This window comes from Spermophilus citellus, assembly GCF_964194105.1.
Source record: "Spermophilus citellus genome assembly, chromosome: 1".
Classification (NCBI taxonomy): Eukaryota; Metazoa; Chordata; class Mammalia; order Rodentia; family Sciuridae; genus Spermophilus; species Spermophilus citellus.
The window spans coordinates 29,811,530-29,829,061 of record NC_138182.1 but is presented as its reverse complement, the minus strand read 5'-3'; the positions used below and the strand labels follow the sequence as shown (position 1 = coordinate 29,829,061).

General features: G+C 36.0%; 1 protein-coding gene across 2 annotated transcripts in view; it reads left to right on the top strand.

The window, feature by feature from the left end:
- STARD13 (StAR related lipid transfer domain containing 13) overlaps nucleotides 1-17,532 on the top strand; it is a 444,473-nt gene that overhangs the window by 207,013 nt on the left and 219,928 nt on the right. The gene's annotated exons all lie outside the window — the stretch shown is intronic.

Below are 17,532 nucleotides of genomic sequence, written 5' to 3'. Positions count from 1 at the left end.
CTTTCTGAAGCTGACATTAAGTGGGGGAAAGCACTTCTGAATTGGGGTCTAGAATGCCTCATAAGGCTAAACAGAAGGAAAGATATTACCCTGCTTATAGGGTTGCCAGATAAAGTGCCAAACAATATAAACATAAATATATTGCATATATTTAGAGTAAAAATTTGTTTTTTTCTGAAATTCCAATTGAATTGGAATTGGAATTGAATTGGAATCCTGTATTTTTGCTTATAAATCTGATAGCCTTACTCATTTCCTGTCTGCAGGGTACCCTGGCTGCAAGCTGCTAGTGGCTCTCATGGTCTCAGTCAGAGATGCCAGTAGAGAATGTCTGTAGTGAAGAGGTGATTTGTGATGGAATCTCTAACAGGGAACATTGGGAGGGCTTCTGCTATCATATGAATGTTTCCACCAAAGCTCATGTTGAAATTTAATGCCATTTTAAGGCATTAAGAAGTAGATTAATGGGTTAATGGGTGATCTGAAGAGTGAGTCTGTTAGAAAACCTAATGTTTGTCTCTGTTTGACTCTCTCTTGTCTGCACCCTTTTCACCATGTGTTCTGTGCTACCTTAGGACTCTTCAGAGAGTCCTCAACAGCAATATGCAGCCTCTCATGCTTGAACTTCTGATCTTCCAAAACTTAAAAAAAAGAAAAGAAAAGAAAAAAAAGAAAGGAAGAAAGAAAGAAAGAAAGAAAGAAAGAAAGAAAGAAAGAAAGAAAAGAAAACTTTTTTTCTTTTTAAATCACCAAATGTCTAGTATTCAGTTTTAGCAACAGAAAATAGAGTAAGGCAGTCTTCCAAAAGGCCCTCTGACTGGAGACTGGAAACTTCTGTTTTATCTAACACATTGGAAGAATCTACATGTTGAACTGCATCCTCATAACCCGTCTCCTGGCCCTGGAGTTTGGTGGACCTGCCTTTATAACCATAGCCTCCATCTAGTTTCTGTCCATCAAGGCTCTTATTCTCTCAGGTTTCCCAGTCTACACTTGTTGAAGACCTTTCTTGACACAGGTTCTTTTGTACTTACATTGCTATCTCCATCACAAAGCAGGAAGCTCAGAATATACTAAATGCAGAATACAAGTTTATTGACTTTGAGATTTCCAGAGGTTTTGTTTATTGTTTTTGTTATTATTTTCTGCTAATAACAGTAAAGAGGAAACACTCTTCCTCCTAAACACTCATTGTGTCTGTTAATTTGTAAAAACGCATAGGGAAAGACAGAGTTACATACAATGCTCTTTTACTATATACCCAACATAGTGTCTGGTACATTCAAGGTACTCAACAAATATTTGTTGAGTGAGTGAATGGATGCTAATTATGGTATTAGAGTACAAAGAGGGCTGGTATAAGATTTATCTACAGTTCTCATAAACACCATTTTACTGAAAGAGCTTTTCTGTATTATAGGAGCTGGGCCAGGATGGGGGAGGCAAGCTGGCTCAATGTGCCACAGTTTGGGATATACTGAGAAGAATTGGTGAGGGTGCTAGGAGGAAGTAGGGTCAGGTATTAGTCATGGGGTTTACTCTTCTAAGATAAGAAGTGTTTGAAGTAGGGGGAGAGATTGAGGACACAAGTAGTACCAAACAACAGGAGGAGAAGGAGGAAAAAGAGGAAGGAAATTTCAAACCATGTTATCAGGGAGGGAAGGATATTTCTAACCGTTCCTGGGCACTTTGAGTACCTTGTCCTAATGGCCATAAACTGGAAGTGACAAGTCTACATTGGTATGCATCGTTAAGGACCACTCACTGTGTTAGAGATTACTAGATTTTAAATTCATGTAAAACAACAAACCTTAAATTTAGTTTGATTGATATAATTATTACACTCCACTAAAGTCATGGATATAGGTAGGGAAAAAATATTGTTGTTTAGAACTGAGTTCCCTTCCAAAGGAGAGGTGTCTAATCAATTTACATTATATAATAAGGGGAAATCATAGGTAGTTAGTTGTCATTTATGTTTGGAATACTTTTCCCATGGAGATGAAAGCAGAAATGAGCGTGTGAAAGAAAACTGGACATTATGTCACTCAAGATTTAAGTAAATCATAGGGAAATACTTTAATACATGATGCAAGTTTATTGTTTTTACTGTCTTAAATTTTTTGGTTCTTTCTTTAAAGAGGTCCTTTTCCCCCCTACTTGCATATGGAAAGTGATATTTTTAATGTTCTTTACTCTATTGCACTTTCCTGGAACACTGATCTCTTAGGCTGAATTTAATCGAAGCCAGCTTGTTTGTGGCATTGATTAACTGTTTAAAGCATAGAACTGTCTTCAGGTTTCAAAACATGCTTGAAGTTTTTACCTAAATCTATGTTTTATTAGATGTGAATTTAAATAAGTTCCAGAAACAGCTGTAGACATTCTTGTTTTGTGTCTAACATATATTATCTAAAATAAAAATGGTAAAAAAAATTAAGTCTTTTGGATGATGGTGTAGAACATTTCTGACCTGATGAAAATTGTGCCTTTCCCTTTTTCTTAATATATTATCTCCATAATGACAGATAGGTCATGAAGGTGCATGCTGTTAATGTTGCCATTAATCATTTAGCTATATACCAATTCCAGTGTATTTTTAAAGCAAACTTGGACTACCAGATACTTAAAGTGTTCTCATATAGGACATGGATAACTTCATGTCATAACCACTAAATACTCTTCATAGGAAATAAACATTTTAGCTTGCATCCAAAAAGGGTAGCTTTTATAACAGTTCATTGAAACCCCAGCCCTAAGTTCCTTTTACTAATGCCGTCCTAATATCCAGCCTATCAAGTGAAATCAGTGTTTAATGCTTATAATGCACAGAACTGTAAAAATGTGCTTTCTTAAAAGGCATTAACCCAGAGATCCAATAATATGAATAGTGAGGTTTATCTTGACAGGTAAATCAGCTCATTGCTAAGCAAAATAGCCAGACAATACTATCCTTGTTATTGAGCTGCAGGTGTTTAAAAACTAAGCGGACTAAGGGAGAAACTTAAGCATTGTATTGCAGGAATGAATGATGGTAAGGGAAGCAAAGCTTGGGTAGTTAGTTAGGCAGGTGCTTGGGAAAAATAAAGGGGAAAAAAGAAATATAAAATCAAAAGCAGGTGCCTGGTTAATTTTTTATGACTCTACTAGAACTAACAAGAGGGCTAAGGTTAGAAACAAGGAGATTAAAATAGCTATTTCTAAGAAACACTTTTCAGAAGAATAAAGTAAAGTTTTGAAGATAACCCTGCTCTAAAAATTCATTGTGTCCAGATTAGCTATGGGGAAATCCAGTAATCTAAAAACAAACATATTTGATATCAGCCTCAGAAATATTTATTAAATCCCTCCAGGATCTGTGACAGAATTCTATCCTGTCTTTCTTAAGGTAACTATAATATGATCTCAGGAAGTATTTGGAAGCATTTTTAACTTGGGATGCCAAGTGGTATATATGTATAAATTAGATACCAATCTGTTTACTGATCAGGTTTAAGCTATTCTGTATCTATAAATCTAAACTTAGGGAGTAAAAAGTCTACTTATAGTATTCCGCTCTTATCCATGGGGATATATTCCAAGCCTTGCACTAGATTCCTGACAGATCGAACCAAATCCTGAATACATGATTTTCTTTCCTATACATACTGACCCATGATAAAACTGAATTTATACATTAGATACAGAAAGAGATTAACAAGAACGAGTAGAACAATTATAACAACATATACAATTATGTGAATGTGATTGCTCTCTCTCAAAATAACTTATGGTACTGCATTCACCCTTCATTTTCTTGTGATGACATGATATGATACAATGTTTTTTGATAAGATGAAGAGAGATTAATGAATGATATATGGACCTTCTGAGGATATGAAAACTTTACATTTTTTTATTTCTGGAATTTTCCATTCAATGTTTTTGGACCTTGGCTGATGACAAGTAACTGAAATTGTAAAAAAGGAAACCATTAAAAAAGAGGAACAATTATAGCCCTTTAATGGAAATCCTTAAAGAATATTTTTAAGAAAGTGTTTGCTTAAGGGGCTAGGATTGTGGCTCAGTAGTAGAGCACTTGCCTAGTGCATGTAAGGTACCAGGTTTGATTCTCAACACCACATAAAAAATAAATAAAGATATTATTTTAAAAAAAAGAAAGAAAATCTTTGCTTAGAATAAAACCATTGATGGATCAATTTTATGGCACACTAATAATATCTTAATAAAGATGTTTAAAAAGCAGCATGAGGGTAGCCCAAGAATAAATAAAAATCATTGAAAAATTAGAGGAAAAGAAAAACAGAAAGAATTTGTAAGCAGGGATAATATCTCAAGTGAAAATTCTTACTGTTTTATAGTTATACCAGGAAAAGTATACCAAGTACAGAGAAAACAGAGCAAAATGTTTTACTGGTTAGATGCTTGACCTCCAGTGAATTTATAGTTCATCTGTAAGGGTTACAGTTGGCATGATTTATTCTTCAAGGTATTAAAGGTTGAGGTACGCCATTCAGTATTTATCTCTCCCACTATTTTTCTACAAAGCTTTGATGAAATCATAACATTTTATCTGCTAGGAAATTTTGTACTCACCTTGGCTGCTGTACTCACCTAAGAACTGGGGTGGGGAAGGTGGTCTCAAGTCTTGCTACACTGCCTTGTCTTCCTTAACAGGGTTCCCTTGTCCAGTCCCAACTGCCATGATACATTATACCATGTCATTCGAATGCACAGTTTAAACTTCCAACCGTACAATAAAATGTGGAGGCACCAGCTGTATACTGTTGATGTGCATCATAAGTACAGTTTTATGTTGCTGAACTCCCTTTTCCCCAATTTAAAGGCTTTAAACACTCCGCTCCTGGCATCTCCTCTTACCATTCCTGTTATGATCTAGGTTCTGTCTTAGAATCCATGAGGCTGTGCATTGTGTTCAACCCCTCTCTTCTCATGCTCCCATCCAGATCCACTATTTCCTTCAGTCTTCCTTCCTTACTCTTGTCTCTAGCAAATTTGGGTCCTTTCCTGCTGAAGCTAAGAGGGGCCTACAACAATTTGTTTACTAAAGTGGAAGGTGACCAACTGATTCTTATTCTAGAGTTTTTACCTATGCAGCTGCCTCTCTCCAGATTAAATTCTAGCAGGCTCTGTCTTGTTCTACCACTTCTGTCTGTAGCACTGTACCCCTTTGTATTCCTTCTCACTTATTTAACTCTCTCCATTTGGCTCTTGTTCACAGTCTATAGTCTTTCCCTCCTCTTTCTTAATCATTATTCTGTTCTCCTTTAGAACCAGTCATATCTTGCCCATAAGGAATTGTATTTTTCCTTAAATAGGGAATTATAATTTTTTTACAATATTGTATTCACATTTAGACACTAATAACAAGTTTACACATTAAATTCATGGTATACTCTTGTATGTTAAAGACAATCCCATTGATTCTTTGCTTATTTGTTTTAATTAGCTACACATGACAGTATAATGACCTTGACATATCATACCTTTGAATCAGATGGGATATAATATCTCATTTTTCTGAGTATACAGGTTGCAGAAATACATTGGTCATGCATTCACATATATACACACAGTAATAATAATGTCTGCTTCATTCTACTATCCTTCCTATCTCCCCAAACCCTCCGCTCCCCTCCCATCATTCTCTCTACCTAATCTAGGGTAACGCTATTCTTTTTTTTCCCCTCACATCTTCTTTTTTTTTTTTATTGGTTGTTCAAAACATTACAAAGCTCTTGACATAGCATATTTCTTACATAAGCTTTGAGTGAGTTATGAGCTCCCATTTTTACCCCCAACGCAGATTTCAAAATCATATCAGTTACATATCCCCATTTTTACAAAATGCCATATTAGTAACTGTTGTATTCTGCTACCTTTCCTATCCTATACTATCCCCCCTTCCCTCCCCTCCCCTCCCATCCTCTCTATCTACCCCATTCACTGTAATTTATTTCTCTCCTTATTTATTTTCCCATTCCCCTCACAGCCTCTTATATGTATTTTTGTATAACAATGCGGCTCTCCCTCCATTTCCATGTAATTCCCATTTTCTTTCCCTTTCCCTCCCCCTTCATGTCTCTGTTTATTGCTAGTCTTTTCTTCCTGCTCTTCCTCCCTTCTCTAATCTTAATTGCTCTCATTATATCAAAGAAGTCATTTTGTATTTGTTTTTTAGGGATTGGCTAGCTTCACTAAGCATAATCTGCTCTAGTGCCATCCATTTCCCTGCAAATTCTATGATTTTGTCATTTTTTAGTGCTGCGTAATACTCCATGGTGTATAGATGCCACATTTTTTTAATCCATTCATCCATTGAAGGGCATCTGGGTTGTTTCCACAGTCTAGCTATTGTGAATTGTGCTGCTATGAACATTGATGTGGCAGTATCCCTGTAGTACGCTCCTTTTAGGTCTTCAGGGAATAGTCCGAGAAGGGCAATAGCAGGGTCAAATGGTGGTTCCATTCCCAGCTTTCCCAGGAATCTCCATACTGCTTTCCAAAGTGGCCGAACCAATTTGCAGTCCCACCAGCAATGTACAAGAGTACCCTTTTCCCCACATCCTCTCCAGCATTTGTTGTTGTTTGACTTCATAATGGCTGCCAATCTTACTGGAGTGAGATGGTATCTTAGGGTGGTTTTGATTTGCATTTCTCTGACTGCTAGCGATGCCCCTCACATCTTCATACATGTATTTTGTATAACAATGAGGGTCTCCTTCCACCTTCCATGCAATTCCCCCATTGATTCTTATTATATGTTTGAAATACTGAAAACTTTACGTTTCTATTTTTCACACAGAAAACTCCAGAGTCCCAATCTGGTTTGTGTCAAGGGAAAGGGAATGTTGATTTGTGATAAGATTAGCTTCCTCAAGTGTAAATTGTAGATTTTTAATTGGAGGAGGGTCCTAAGTTAAATTCATTAACTTGATTAAATATTCCAAAATATTTAGTCACATAATTATATATTGCTAATTTGAATTTTCTTGTCATTTACTTTTATTTTATAAATCATGACTTAGAACTTAAAATGTTTGTGTGCATACTAATTACCATTTTTAAAGATTAATGTTAAATATTTCAACAGTTAAATATTTAAATAGGTAATATATAAGTACACCTATCTTCCAAACCCACTCTGTTGGGTTTTCAATACTTCATTCATTCAGAACTTGCTATGTACAGAGTCCTCCCTATCCATGGGCAAAATATTTCAAAACCCTCAGTAGTTACTTAAAGCATGAATAGTAAAAACCTAACATACTATATTTTTTCATACATACATACCTATGGTCAAGTTTAACTTATACATCAGCAATAGTAATAAAATATTGCAATAATATATAATAACAAAATAATGTAACATAATATACAATGAATAGAATATTATAACAATATTAAAAGGTTATATAAATGTGATCTGTCTCTCTCTCAAAATACCTTATTGTACTGTACTCACCCTTATTCTTGTGATGATTTGAAATGATAAATGTCTATATGATGAGATGAAATTAGGTGAATGATAATACATAGGCACTGTAATAGCATCAGACCCACTACATAAGGGTTACTTGAACATAAGCACCATGATGTCTTTACAATCTGATAACCAAGATGGCTACTAAGTGACTGGAAGATGGGTAACATACAGTGTGGACACATTGGACAAAGAACTGATTTACATCCCAGATAAACAGGATGGAGTAAGATTCATCACACTACTCAAAATGACATGCAATTTAAAACATGAAAACTGTTTCCTTCTGGAATTTCCATTAATATGTTCAGATCATGATTGGCCGAGGGTAACTAAACAAATAGAAAGTGAAACCATGAATAAAGGGGGACTATTGTATTGAGCAATATTTGGTCCTTGGGATACAGGTATTAAAAGGAGGTTACAATGCATGGGGAAAGTGAAACTGTACTTTATGGGCCTTATGTATATCTTAAAAAATGAAAAGTCTGTGTGTTCTAGGCAGGAGGAGCAAGTACAAAGGCACCAATGCAGTCAAGAAAATATCAGTTCCTCTGTGAAGTATCAGGCAAGCACTGACATTGAGAGTAAGGGAAGAAAGTGCACATGAGCCCTAGGGAGAGTGGTTACATTCTGAGAGAGATTTTGAGGTTGTGTCCAAAGAAAAGGGACCAGCTAGAGACAGCAAAGATTGGGCTGGTGATTCTCACCCCATCAGTGTTGTGTCATCAGTCTGCTCAGTTTCTGGATGTCACCTGTAGCACATAATGGCCTGGACATAAGTGTGGATACAGGCATTTTGCCAGAACAGCATGGAAGAACTAAGAACTAAAATAGTTGTGTGTGTGTGTGTGTGTGTGTGTGTGTGTGTGTGTGTGTGTGTAATGAAGTAGTGGTGGAAACTCTGGCTTATGGAGCTTAATCTGAGGCTAGGAAGGCATAGCACCAAGGAGAGGAGCTGATTAAGTAAAGGAAAAGCAAAAGCAAAGATCAGAAGACATGATGAGGAATGCGAAGAGGAATCAAGGTCCTTCCAGAGGCAGAGATAAAGGTTCAGAAGTGCAGTAAGTTGAGTGGTGACTTAGACCAGGGTGTGTCCATGGGAGTAGGTGGCTGAAATAAAGACAAAGGTCCCCAGAGTTGTGACTACAAGGATTTAAGCTCTCTAGAGGGAATAGGTCAGAATCAGGTAACATTGAGGATTTCCAGTAATGACATGCAGTTTCTTGGCAAGTGATTCACCATTTATTCATTTACCACATATGTTTATTGTGCACGTGTTTTATGCTAAACACTGCTTGAGATGGAAATCAGTATCCAAAAAGAAAGGCAAGGTCCATGCTCTTTGGAAAATTTCAATCTAGAGAAGGAGTAATTGAGGCAAAAATAAACTAATACAAAATATTATGTGGTTGTGTGCTATTGTCAGTGTTAGTGAGGTTTGATCACAAAATGGAGAACAACAACATGCGTAGATAGGTGGTCAGGAAGGGCTTCATAGGAGAGGACAATTAGGCTTAGACCTAAAAGTTAAGAAAATTAAATTCAATAACATTAAAAAAATGTTCTAGGCACAGGAAATACAAAGATAGACAAAAGAGGGGCCCTGAGTTGTATAAATAAATAGAAGTATCCAAAAATCAATTAAATTCAGAAAGATTTCTCAGGACTCCAAAATGAATTTGGTTCACAGTTTTCCTTCATTAGTATCAGCTCTTTTTTAAAAATGGCACCTAATAATACTTTATAAAAAAGCAAATTATACCAAATATATATTATTAGCACTGAATGGCCTATGGAACCCAACTGAAGTGATTCAGACAATATCATGTTTTCTTACATGGAAGGAAAAATGTTCAACAAAGGACAGTAGACAGAATAAAACATACATTAAATGTTAAAAGTAATTTCTGTTGATCCAGAAACTCTTAAACATAGTAACTCTCTTTGTATTCACCATGTTATCATAAGGCACTAAAAGAAAAACACATTTTAAAAAATTAAGTACTTCTTAAGTGTTTCTGTTGAAAAAATAAGGAATTATATCTTGAGTGTCAAAATTTTATCATATTTTATTTTTTAAACTGATAAATAGACTTTATTGGTTCATTAAATTATTCGTAATAGTGGGATCCATTGTGATATATTTATATGTGCATATAACATAATTTTGGTCAGTTTCAATCCCCAGAACCTTTCCTTTCCTTCTCTTCCTTCCTCCCCCTGGTGTCCTTGCTCTATTCTACTGGTATCCTTTCTATTATCATGAAACCACCTCTTTTTTCCCAGTTTTTTCTTAGCTTCCACAAATGGGAAAAACAGACAATCCGGACTTCTGAATCTGGATTATTTCACCTAACATAATGCTCTCAAGTTTCATTTATTTTCATGCAGATGACATAATTTCATCCTTCTTTATGGCTGAATAAAATTCCATTGTGAATATATACCACATTTAGTTTGTCCATTCATCTGTAGATGGACATCTAGGCTATAATTTGGCTATCATGAATTGCTTTGCTGTAAACATGGGTATGCATGTATTGCTATAATATTCTGAATAATTCTTTTGGATAAATACCAAGAAATGGTACAGCTGGTTCATGTGGTGTTTTCATTCCTTGCCATTTCAGGAAACTCTGTACTGATTTCCACAGTGGTTGTACTAATTTACAGTCCCACCAACAATGTATGTGTTCCTTTTCCCCCACATCCTTGCCAGCATTTATTATTATTTGTGTTCTTGATGACTGCCATTCTAACTGGGAGTGACATGAAATCTTAGTGTAGTTTTGATTTGCATTTCCCTAATCACTAAACATGTACAGCTTTTTTAAAAAATTTATTTGTTGACCATCTTTATTTCTTCTTTTGAGAAGTATCTATTTCATTTGCCTATTATTGAATGAGTTATTTGTGGGCTATTTTTGGTGGAAAATATTTTAGTTCTTTATATATTCTGGATGTTAATTCTCCTTTGGAAGAGTAACTATCAAAGATTATTCTTTCCTTCTGTTGTATCCTTTGCTGTGCAGAAGCTTTTCAATTTGACGGCATACATTCATAAAATAATTCTTGGTATTATTTTCTGAGCTTTAGGAGTTCTACTGAGGAAGTAAGTCATTGCATACACTGTGGAATATTCCCCTTTCCTCTGGGAGTTGCCTAGTTTTTGGTCTTATTCTGAGGGCTTTGACCCTTCTTGAGTTGACTTTTGTGGAGGTGAAAGATAGGAACCTAGTTTTATTCTTCTACATGTAGATATCCAGTTTTTCCAAAACCATTTGTCAGAAAGGCTGTTCTTCCAACATATATTTTGATCCCTTTCCCAAGGATCAGATAATTGTATTTGTGTGGGTCTGTCTCTGTTTTCTATTCCATTCCATTGTTCTATGAATCTTTACTCTTTTTAAAACATCATAAATTGAAATACATTTTATAATATTATTTACACTCTTTAGAGTTCTATTAGTAATAAGGATATGTCTCAGGATGTTGAGAGAACTCTGTCTTGGCACTCTTAGTGTCTGAAAGAATTGGGCACATTTAACTGGCTTTAAATCATGTCAGTAGCTGGAACACAGGCCACCCAAAAAACACTGTGTCATTTAATAATAGTGACCTTTGTTGAATAAATACAGTTTTAAATAAGCAAATAGGAAATGTACCTGTTTCAAAGATTCTCTAAACCTTCTCTATTATCATGATACCTTTTGTTTGGATTACATTTTAAGTTAAACTTTTCACATGTAGTTTAACTTGGATCAGGGTTATTAGAACAAAACTTTCTTCTCTGTATGTGACAAATCAGGAAACCTAGGCATAGAGAGGTAAAACCATGGCTTCTATCACTCCCACTGCATATCATTTGCAGCTGGTATTTGAATCCTACTCTTATACCTTTCAAATTCATTGCTATTTTCTACCACTGTTGAATATCTTCTTTTTATCATAATGCTGTCCAGACTTCAGCTGAATTGGAATCTCATGAGGATTGCAGAATTTCTTTAGGCAAAATAATAATAATTGAAGCTAACATTTAATGAAAGTAAATGTTATAGCAGGCACCATTTTAAGTATTTTACATGTACCATTACATTTGATCCTTGTCAAAAGCTCTATGTGTGTGGGGGGGAACTATTACTATTCCTATTTCATAGATGCTGAGACTGAGGAATAGAAAAGATGGATAATATTGAGATCACACAGCTAGAAGGTGTGTAGACACAGTGTGAACCTAGTTGGTGTCTCCTCTGCTTGGACTTTAGCCTTTTCACTCTACAGTACTACCTGTGGAGGCTGGGACTGGCTTTCTCTGCTCTTTAGCTGATGTGTTCATTGATCTTAGAGTTCAGTAGCACTGTGTATGTTTCACAGTATATATTTGAGTGTCTCTAAAATGTACCAAGGTCTTAAGCTATGCTATAGTGAGTATAAAATGGATGACTCTTAATAGGTCAATTTTCCTACATCCTCTTCCTATTCTTGTAGAATATTGAGTGTATACTGCCTGTTTTTAAAGATGCCAAAGATTGCTTAATAAATATTTGTGTTGTAAATATAATTGGGGCAAAGTGTTACTCCATTGAAGGATACAAAGGTCTCAACCCCTTCGGACTGTCCACACAAATAAACACACTTAGCTGGCCTTAAATCATGTTAGTAGTTAGGACACAATTAAGTTCACCTAATAAAGCAAGTTATGTGCTTTACTTTTATAAAATAGACAGGCTAAAGGATCTCACAAGGTTATCTGAAAGCAGATGTCAAAATGATTCTAGTGATTGCAATCACTGAAATTTCTTCAATCCAACATCTTCTGAGTGCCAGGAGAGATCTGTGAGACACTGACCCAGGATATCCCATATGGTAATGATGGTCTCCATAAGCATGCATGAAAAATACGGAAAGGATTTACAGTATTTGTAAAGTCTGTGAGATACAGATGGTCCTGAAAGATTTTTTTTTGACTTTGCCATAGTTAAAAAAAAATTATACCCATTCAGTAGAAGATGCACTTTGACTTTTGAATTTGAGTCCTTTCCTGGGTTAGAGATATGTGGTCAAATCCTCTCTCTTGGAATGCTGGGTAGCAGCAGTGCCCTCAGCTCCTAGTCACTCTGTGATCATGATGGGCAACAACTTATACTCTACAGTGATTATGTTGCTAAGTTCAGATGTTCTATAGGTTACCTGTATTTAATTAATTCATTTTGATTTATAATATTTTCAACTTATGATTGGTTTATCAGAACATAACACTATTCAAAATCAAGAAGCATCTGTGTTATGACATGGCATTAAGCCTAGAGATTTGAAGCATTTACTAGTGCACATCAGAAAAATATTAAACATAGCCAAAGTTATTAATCATGAAGGCAGAGCTTACAGCTAACACTAAATTTTGCTTCTGAGGAAGCATGGAGCCCAACACTTTTTTAATTACTAGAACCAAACCCCCAAAGCAAGACAGGTAGATTTAGAGGATGGCAATGGAGAGCACTGAGACCCCAAACAGGACATGTTCACTTTGGTGACTATAAGCCAAAGACCTGGCATGAAAAGTCTGCTTCTCCAGAATCTTCAACAACAAGGCCCTGAAATATAGCCCAAAGCATGCACCTAACATCTCTCTTGGGAAAGAACCTCTCAAGGGGATAGTTCTAAGAGTTCTTCACCCTTCTTTCTGGTAGCAAAAGAAAAAAAGTTCTTTCAAGGAAGACAGTACCCAATAGTAGAGCTGGAAACCACATGAAATTATGCACCATGACCATGGGCTTCTGGCAAAGGATTTCTGGCTTGGTACAGTTAGAAACTGGGCTCTATTCTTAAGCAAAGATTTCCAACAGCAAAATACCTGACAGGCAGTAGAATTTGCTTCTCCACTTTTCTGTAGGGAACAATGGGACAGAATTAGAGTTGAACATGGGAAATGGGAGTGAAAGAGATAAGAAATTTGTGGAATTGCATTGGTATTCAGATAGGTAAGTGTGTGGCAAGTTCTACTTAATGCCTGTAGTATGGTGATGAGTCTTAATTACATAGCACTAAAAGAAGGAGAAAGAAAAAAATAATGTTTTTATTCATGTGCCAATTTTTTTTTTTGTCACAAGATTACTTGTAATTTTAGAAATTTGAAGGGAAGTGTTCAAAGTTATAAAAGTTTCAGAATAAATTATGATGTATCTATCCAATAGAATTTTATATATTTGTTGAAAACCATTTTAAAAGATAACATAAATTGGAAAAATTCTTACAACCTAATGCTAACTGAAAAAAAGTGTAAAATTTTGTATAAAATTCTTTTTTTAATATACAAAGAAAAAACTGAAAGGAAAATTTTCAAATGATATCAGCTCTTGATACAGGTGATTTTAATGTTTCTAATTATAGCTTTGTGTTTAAAAACTATAATCATCAGTACATATAATCTTTGTATTTAAATTGATAAAATTGATATAAGAAAATAGTAATTAATGACAATGAAACAATAGCATCATAAGCATAATTAAAATTTATATTTATACTAAGTAACAGATCTTACTGATAATGAGTCATCTAAAATAATAAGAATATTCATTTAGTTAGTAAATCATTCTACTATGTGCTATTCACTGAAAAGGGCACAAAGGATTCAGAAATAAAAGTACTGTCCCAGATCTGCAGGGGGATCTCAGGACTATTGGGGAGGCAGAGAGAAAACAATTATACACAGTGCTCTGCAATAAGTGCTCTTCTAGAAGGGACCCCAATGCACTGTGAAAACATAGTAGAGGAAGAACCAGCCAGCCAGTAGGATTAGTAAATCTACAAATCTACAAAACCTCCTCCTTCCAGGAGAAGGTGGCATTCAAGTTGAATAAGGATGAGTGGGGGAAAAAAGTGAGATAAGGGCATTCAGTCAGAGTTACTGCATAAAGGAAGTTAAACAAAATATGTCCTTAGAGTACAATCCTTCATTTATTCTATAAGTATTTACTGAGCCCGACTATCAGGATCTACAAACGAGTAAGACACATCTGCCTGGAGACCAACCACAAACACACAAAATGTCCAGAAGTGAAGAATACTATCAAGAAATTAAACTGGATGCCTTAGGAGGGAGTTATAATGTTATTTAGATTGGGTGTCACGGTTTCTTATAAGAATTTGGGAAAGATTTGGGCTAAACAGTGATGTAATAATAATAGTATTATGGTTGGTAGCATAGACTGAATCCTTCCAATGCGCCAAGTGGATTGTGTAATGTTATACACAATAAAAGCCTTTAGGGAGTTACTATTGAGAGCAGAAACAAAAGAATCGCATAGGTCTATTTCTCCAGCTATATTTTAAACACAGGTACTTTCTGTATGAACCAAGTGGGCCTTGAAAAGAGCCACATGGGGTCTGGTGTGACAAAAAGAAGTCCATCCAGGTAAGGATGTCCCAGGAACACCAAAATACAAGACTATGTCAGGAGGAAGAGAATAGTCAGCAGTGTGCAGTAGCCCTCACATCCCAGAAAGGACAACCAGTAGATTTAGCAACCAGATGATTTATTGGTGACATTATAAGAACAGTTTCAATGAGGTAGTGAGGCAGCCTAGAGTGTAGCACTGATAAGGGAAGACTCTCCCCCGACCCAAGAAATAGAAGGTAGAGGCAGTATGCTTTATTATAGTTGCTGTTGTTTCGGTTATGGTTTGTGTTAAAGGCTGAGACTTGAGGGTTGAACCTAATGAGAGGGGGACACAGAGGAAATAGCAGATGCAGCAAATTTCCCATATGAACAAGAAGGGCTAAAGAGCAAAGTACAGGTTAGGGGCTAGGTCTTGGGTAGGAAGAGCCACTCCTCTTCCGTTGTGATAGGCGGGAAGGGAGTAAGCAAGAAGGCGGGTAGGGGCAGGGAGCTGCCTGATTTCATTGCTCTGGAGTAGGTGGTATTTTCATCAGCTTTTGGCAGATGAAGACCCCAGGGGGAAAGGAGAAGTTCCACCTATGGTTTAGCTTTGAAACAGATCTTGTGAAGAATGAGAGTGGATGCTGAGGACCTGTATAAAATATTCCAAGTGGCCCTGAGCTTCCTTTTGAGTTGAAACATTTGCATTTATGGTGGCTCTGTCTGCACAGCTGTGAGATTCCTCCAGCAGGGCCAGCAGCTGGGCTGGGCCATTCTGTGTGGCACAAGCTGCTCAGTCAGCACCTGTTCCCAGCAGATCACTTCAATCTTTCATCAGCTTCTCTTAGACAGTACTCCACTCATGAAACAGCCAGAACTAAACTAATTTGAAATGCCAGATTCTATCTTCAGATCAGTCATATAAGGAAAATTCCTAATCCAGGGTGTGTTAATATAAAATACATGTTAGAATAGAAAGTAGTAAGGGCCTAGGTTCTTTGGAGCTAAATGATCACTGAATTAACTTGAATGTTCCTTGCTCTATTCCTGTGTATATAATATTATAACTCCAGCCTCTGATTTCAATAAGAGATCCCTTTTAAAAGTCAAATACACAGCTTCCCAGGGGACATATTTGTTAAACATTTTGTCCTTATGCTGAGTAGCAGCCACTTTAAGAGGACACAAACTTGCAGAGCATTTTGTTACTATTACTACATACATACAAAACAGAGGATGTAATCAGAAGGGCATTTGGCACGGGTCCAGAAGGCAATCTGGATTAGTCTGTAACTGGCTGCCACAATTTCAAGTCCATTTCTGATCCATGCCTTATTGCTTCATAACTGACAACTTCAAAGGCTTAACAGGATGGCACAAAAACAGCTCTCCATTACTTCTAGCTTATTCTCAAGTGAGCTGCACCAGTGAATTCTTTTGAATATTTATTCTTTTGAGTTTTAAATAACAAAGACAAATTTTATCCTCATCCCCCCCACTTTCCACCAACAATATGAATTGGTGGAGGAAATATTTACTAACAGAGCTGTACAGAGGATACTTAGATAGCTGCTAATTTCTATTCTTTTCATTTATTTATATATTTTTTAGTTGGACACCATATCTTTATTTATTTACTTTTATGTGGTGCTGAGAATCAAACCCAGGGCCTCACACATGTGAGGCGAGCACTCTACTGCTAAGCCACAACCCCAGCCCCACTAATTTCTATTCTAAATCAGTAGTGATTTGTATAATGGAGGATTGAATGATTTTCTTAAATTTTCAAACTTCCCATGGGGCATTTGAACATCATGAATCACATCAAATAAAATTGTCATAATTACTTTGTTTAAGGTCCTTAAAGAACTTTAGAAACAAATCCTTGTAAATTGCAGGACACCCTGAGGCTGAGATAGTTTTGTCTTGCCTTATGAATTAAAAGTTGAAACCTAGGAAAGAGTTGATGGTCTACTGCTGTATTTCTTAAAGAGCCAATGCATCTCCTCTCTTGGCTGCAAGTTTAGAGTTAATTTCTAATTAAAATCCTATTTTATGTTTTTGGCCAAAACACCTTAAAATTATTTTATTCTCATGTTTCACTTCCTCATAATACCTATTTTTTTAACTGTGTATGAATATTAATGCTTTCTCAGAGTATGCAAATCTATTTTGTGTAGGTTCCTCACAGTTTGACTTTAATATTTGAAAATTATTTTTCTCATTGCTTATGCAATGGAAATAGTATTTGTTAATTTCATTAATTAATCCATGTTAATTTCATTGTAGATTGCATTCAGCTAATTATTTTATTGGTGAAAACAAAAATATTAACATATTATGTTACCAGTTTAGAACTCCAGAAGGTCAACCTAACAGAGAAGCTCATTTCAAGTGATTTGAATTCAGGAAAACCAATGAGTTATCATGACACTAAGGGTAGCATGTTTAAATTTTTCATAACAATTGTGATGGTGGCCTTTTCTGAGACTGAAAGATGGCAAGTATCAGGAAATAGCAAGAACCTGGTACAGCTTCTCATCTCTGGGCGAAATTGAGAAAGGGGAGTTAGAAGCTTGGTGGGGGAGGGGGCATGAGGACTAAGCTGTCAGGTTAGGAAAGGGAGGGAGGGAAGGAAGGACGGGGA